This window comes from Herpailurus yagouaroundi, unplaced genomic scaffold (genome assembly GCF_014898765.1).
Source record: "Herpailurus yagouaroundi ecotype Mexico unplaced genomic scaffold, PumYag 403, whole genome shotgun sequence".
Lineage (NCBI taxonomy): Eukaryota > Metazoa > Chordata > Mammalia > Carnivora > Felidae > Herpailurus > Herpailurus yagouaroundi.
Genome location: NW_024412620.1, coordinates 1,750,284 through 1,756,853, shown reverse-complemented (window position 1 = coordinate 1,756,853; position 6,570 = coordinate 1,750,284).

The following is a 6,570-nucleotide window of genomic DNA, read 5'->3' as shown; positions in this document are numbered from 1 at the left end:
GCTTTTATATCAGGCTTATTAGTCAGCTTCTGCTTGAGTAAGCCATTGCACCTTTCATTTGACCCAGACATGGTTGGGCTTGTAGGTGTTAAGTCCTTTGTATCTTACTATGCTTTGTTCTTAGCCCATTCTTGTACTTGCTTTCCTTTGCAGTGGGGCCCCTGATTTAATTGGGATACCATAGCAAGCAATCCCGATTTCTAATGCTCTGATGGTAGACGTCTGATCATTTTTCCTGCAAGGATAGAGTAATCCTATTCCTGACCATGTGTCTACAAAGTGCATGCATAATTTGTTCTCTGGTACAGATAAGGATCCTATACAATCATTTGTATAATCAGGAAAGGTCTGCTGCTTCTTTGACCTCACAGACTATTCATTAGTGACCTTCACACTTTAAACTTTCAGCAATTCCCACATTTCTTAATTTGAAAGTGGAGGTATTTGGTAGGTATATACATGTTTATTTTCCTAATCATGTCCTAGTGCTTTGTGTCCCAGCATGATTTGTTTGGTGATATGTGCCCATGCAATGACCCAATCACTTGGCATATTTGTGTGCTCAGGTTTTATGTTCCATTGTTCTGCTTGTTTATATATGGTTGTGTTTTGAATTGGTTTCCTCCTTAGTCGTGAATCATTGTGTTTTTGTTAAATTTTGGGAATTTGGGCCTCTTAGTTTTCCTGGTGAGTTTGTCTATCTGCTCATTAAGTTTTGGTACTTGAGCCTTGTCTTTCTGATATGCCGAGACACGTGTGATGAACATGAAGACGTCAGCCAGTGCTATTTTCTGCCATATCCTTACTCCATATGTTCATATTTCTTATTTTCCAGTCATTTCCCCACCACGTTCCCGACCAAAGAGCTATTCCAACAGCTATTTCCCATGGGTCTGAGAAAGATCCAGGTCATTCCGATTTTCTTTAACAGATTGTTCATCAGTTAGTTTTATGGCCATTAATTCAGCATATTGTGCTGATTTTCTCAAGCCTGAATCTGTCAGGGTTAGACCATCATTAGTCCTCGAGGCCACTGGCTGCTAGCATTCTCCAGATGGTGTCATGGAGGCTGATCCGTGTATAAAGCAGACATCACTGGGTGCCAGGGACCAGGGCAGTCCCCATTGCCCAACTGCTGGAGCGTGGATAGGCCTGCCCTCAGGAATCCTGGCAAGTCCACTATCGGCATAGTGGAGATTTTCTCAGTTCACACAAAGCTGACCCTCAATCTGTTTGTCCCACTTGGAAATATACTGTTTCCAGGTTAGGACTTTATGGTCAGGGGTCTGCTTTACCCATTCCAGAATAGGCCGTTGTAGCTTAGGTGTAATTAGTTTACTTTCTGTCAGTGGTTCTGAATTTTGTAGGGCTCACAGAGCACCTGGGTGAGCCCTCAATTGGTTGGTGCCTGTTGTTGGACCACAGGGACTTCTTAGTCCAAAATACAGTTGGGTAATATTTGGGGGTCCTGTGGTGTTTTAGTCCAAACCCTGTGAGTATAGGCACTCTGGTTTATATCCAGAGCCCTCATGAGATGGTATTATAAGTTCTGACAGCATTTTTGAAATAAAGACTGCCTCATGGGTCTCCATCTAAATTCCCTACTCTTCCTATTTATTTCAAAAATGTGTTTTAATATCTTCAGATGTGGTATGTGCTGTTTCCAATATCCAAACTGTCATTATCAGTTTCTGAGTTGCTGCTTTTGTGGTAAGAATGGAATGCAATCTAGCTTGTCTGTGACTGGTTCTGGTATTTTCCAGGGCTCAATCTCACAACTGTGAGATCATGATCTGAGCCAAAATCAAGAGTTGGTTGCTTAACCGACTGAGCCACTCAGGCACCCCTGTTTTTATTTTATTTTTTAATTGAACTATAGTTGAAACACTACATTAGTTTCAGGTGTACAACACAATGATTTGACAACTCTGTGTGTCATGTCCTGCTCACCACAACTGTAGCTACCATCTGTCACCATACAATGCTATTATCATACCACTGACTATATTCTCTATGCTGTACCCTTTATCCCCTTTTATCCTCATGACTGATTCATTTCATAACTAGTAGCCTGTACCTCCTACTTCCCTTCATCCGTTTTGTGCATCCCTCCACCTCCTCCCCTCTGGAAACCATCAGTTTGTTCTCTGTATTTATGAGTCTATTTCTGCTTTTGTTTGTTTTTTAGAGTGGACATATCAGTGAAATCATACAGTGTTTTTCTATCTGACTTCTTTCACTTAGTATAATATTCTCTAGGTCCATTCATGTTGTCAAAAATGGTTAAGATCTTACTCTTTTTTGTGGCTAAGTATATTCATTATCTAGCTATCTGTTATATCTACCTATCTATATCTATATATACCTTTGCTTAATATGCTCAATACCTACATTTATTCTCCTGGCAAGAATCTTGCCCTTACCTTGTTTACAACAATGCCAGCAGCATGCTGGGTAACATTGTAGACTCTTCCAGTTTTGCCACAGTCACATTTGTGGGGCATTCGTTTTGAATAGTGCCCATTCCCTTTATATCTACAATATCACATTTCTTATAGATTTGCATGTATGTGGCCAAAGGCACAACTCTATGTTTTCTAAAAGGGCTAAAGAACATACAGCGGGTGCCTCTCCTTTTTCCTTTTGTGTTGGTCATTTTGGCAAATTACTGGAAGATGGCCAAAAGGAAGCCAAATTCGTGTTTTTGTTTTTGTTTTTTGGTAAATACCCAATAGCATAACTATTGGATCATATGGTATTTCTATTTTTAATATTCAAGGAACCTCTATACTGTTTTCTCCAGTGGTTGAACCAATTTATATTCCCACCAACAGCGCACAAGGGTTCCTTTTTCTCCATATCCTCTTAAACAGTTTTTGTTTCTTGTCTTTTTGATTTTAGCCATTCTAACAGGTAAAAAGTGATATCTTATTGTGGTTCATTTGTATTTCCCTCATGGTGAGTGGTGTTGAGCATTTTTATTGTCTGCTGAACACCTATATGTCTTCTTTGGATAAATAGCTATTCATATCTTCTGCCCATTTTTTAACTGGATTATTTGACCTTTGGCGTTGAGTTGTATAAATTCTTTATATTTTTGGATATAAATCCCTTATCAAATATATTGTTTGCAAATGTCTTCTCCCATTCGATAGGTTGTCTTTCTGTTTTCTTGATGGTTTTTTGCCTGTGCAAAACCTTTTTGTGTTGATGTAGTCCCAATAGTTTATTTTTACTTTTGTGTCCCTTGCCTCAAGAGACACGTCTAGAACCATGTTGCTATGACTAATGTCAGAAAAATCACTGCCCGTGTTCTTTTCTAGGATTTTTATGGTTTCAGTTTTTATGTTTGGGTGTTTAATCAATTTTGAGTGTATTTTGGCGTATGGTGTAGGAGAGTGGTCCAGTTCATTCTTCTGCATGTAGCTGTCCCATTTTCCCAGCACCATTTATTGAAGAGGCTGTCTTTTCCCCTTTGTATATTCTTGCCTCCCTTGTTGTAGATTAACTGACCATATAAATGTGGGTTTATATGTACTATTGGATCTGTGTTCTATTTTAGTGTCAGCACCATAACATTTTGATTACTACAGCTTTGTAGTATGTCTTGAAATTGTGACACCTCCAGCTTTGTTCTTTCTCAGGATTGCTTTGGCTATTCGGGGTCTTTTGTGGTTCCCTACATATTTTAGGATTATTTGTTCTATTTTGTGAAAAATGATGTTGGTATTCTAATAGGAATTGCATCTCCAGAATAAATGCCACTTGATCATGGTGAATGATCTTTACAGTGTGTTGTTGTATGCAGTTTGTTAATATTTTGTTGAGGATTTTTGCCTCTGTGTTTATGAGGGATACTGGCCTGTAATCCCCTCTTTTGGTGGTGTCTTTGTCTGGTTTTGGTATCAGGGTAATGCTGGCCTGATAGCATGTATTTGGAAACTTTCCTTCCTTTTCTATTTTTTGCAATAGTTTGAGAATAGGTATTAACTGTTCTTTAAATGTCTGGTGGAATTCCCCTGTGAATCTATCTGGTCCTGGACTTTTTGAGTAGTTTTTTTGATTATCAGTTCAATTTCATTACTTGTAATTGGTCTGTTCAGATTTTCTGTTTCTCCTTGGTTCAGTTTTGGAAGATTGTGTTTCTAGGAATTTATTTATTCTAGCTTGTTTAATTTGTTGACATATATATATTTTTTGTAGTATTCCTTTATGATCCTTTTGTATTTCTGTGCTGTCAGTTGTTACATCTCCTCTCTCATTTATGATTCTATTTAAGTTTGTCCTTTCTCTTTTTTCCTTGTTGAGTCTGGCTAAGGGTTTGTCAATTGTGTTTATCTTTTCAAGAACCAGCTCTTGGTTTCATTGATTTCTTTCTCTCTCTCTCTCTCTTTTTTTTAGTCTCTATGTCATTTATTTCTTCTCTGATATTTATTATTTCCTTTCTTCTACTCACCTTGGGCTTTGTTGTTCTTGTTTTATTTCCTTTAGGTGTAAGGTTAGATTGTTTGAGGTTTTCCTTGTTTCTTGAGGTAGACCCGTATTGCTATACGCTTCCTCTTAAGAACTGCTTTTGCTGTGTCCCAGAGATGTTGGACCATTGTGTTTCCATTTTTATTTTTCTCCATGTATTTTTAAATTTCTTCTTTGATTGTTTCATTGACCCATTGGTTGTTTACTATCATGTTGTTCACATGTTTGTGTTTTTCCAGGTTTTTTCCTTGTGATTTATTTCTATTTTCATACTGTTGTGGTTGTAAAAAGTGCATGATATGTATGATTCCAATCTTCTTCAATTTTTTGAGGCTTGTTGTTTTATGGGCTAATATGTGATCTATTCTGGAGAATGATTTTCATGCACTCCAAAAGAATGTGTATTCTGTTGTGTCCATACACAGACATATAACATATATCTGTTATGTCCATCTGGTCTAATGTGTCATTCAAAGACCTTGTTTCCTCATTGATTATCTGGATGATCTATCCATTAATCTAAGTAGGGGTGTTAAGGTCCCCTACTAGTATTGTATTAACATCAATTTCTCTCTATATCCATTAACATTTGCTTTATGTATTTAGGTGCGTTAGTGTTGTGTGCATGGATATTTACAATTTTTACATCCTCTTGTTTGGTTTATCCTTTTATCATTATGGAGTACTGTTTTATATCTGTCATTACAGTCTTTGTTTTAAAGACTATTTTTCTGATGTAAGTATTGCCACCTGGTTTTTTTTTTTTTTCTTTCCATTTGCATGGTGAATGTTTTTCCATCTCTTCATTTTCCATCTGTATGTGTCCTTAGGTCTGAGGTGAATATCTTTTAGGAAGCATATAGTTGGTTGTTGATGTTGTGTTTTTAATCCATTCCACTATCTTGTGTCTTTTAATTGGGGCATTTAGGCCATTTATATTTAAGGTAAATATTGTAGATATGTACTTATTACCACATAAAAATTTTGTTTTCTGGTTGTTTTTGCAACTCTTTGTTTCTTCTCTTGTTCTCTTTGTGATCCATGAGTATCTGTAATGTTTTGTTTGGCATTCTTTCACTTTATTTTTCATATATCTGTCATAGGTTCTGGGTTGTGCTTACCATGAGGTTCATATATAACATCCTAAGTAAATAGCTCTCCATATTAATTTGATGGTCATTTAAGTTCAAACATGTTCTGAAAAAAATAAAACAGAAAAAAAATCTTTTTCTCCTCTTTTACCCTTCTCTTTTTATTCCCTTCTTCATGTTTTATGTTTATGTTGTCATATTTTTTATACATATTTTTCTAATGTCTGTATGACCATTTCTTTTCCACTTAATGAAGTCTCTTTAAGTCCCTTTAATATTTCTTATAGGGCTGGTTTAGTGATGATGAGGTCCTTTATCTTTTCTTTAGGAAACTCTTCATCTATCCTCTTTAAATCTTGAGGATAACCTCACTGGGTAGAGTATTCTTGCTTGTAGGTTTTTTTTTTTTTTTTCCTTACAGCACTTTGAATATATTATGCCATTTCCTTCTGGCTTGCCATGTTTGTGCTAAAAAATCAGCTGATAGTCTGAGATTTTACCCTGTAGGTAACTTCTTTTTTTCTCTCTCTTGCTGTATTTAAGTTTCTCTCTTTATCTTTAACTTTGACATTTTAATAATGTGCTGTGTGTGGTGTGGACATCCTTTGGTTCATCTTGTTTGAGACTCTGTGATTCTTGAAATTGGATGTCAAGATTTCAGTTATTATTCAAAAAAATTTTTTAGGGGCGTCTGGGTGGATCAGTCGGTTGGGTGTCCGACTTCGGCTCAGGTCATGATCTCGCAGTCTGTGAGTTCGAGCCCCACGTCAGGCTCTGTGCTGACAACTCAGAGCCTGGAGCCTGTTTCAGATTCTGTGTTTCCCTCTCTCTCTGACCCTCCCCCATTCATGCTCTGTCTCTCTCTGTCTCAAAAATAAATAAACGTTAAAAAAATTAAAAAAAATTTTTTTTTAAGTTTATATTGAGAGAGAGGGAGCACATGCACAAGCAGGGAAGGGGCAAAGAGAGAGGAAGAGAGTGAGAGTGAGAGCGAGAGAGAGCAAGA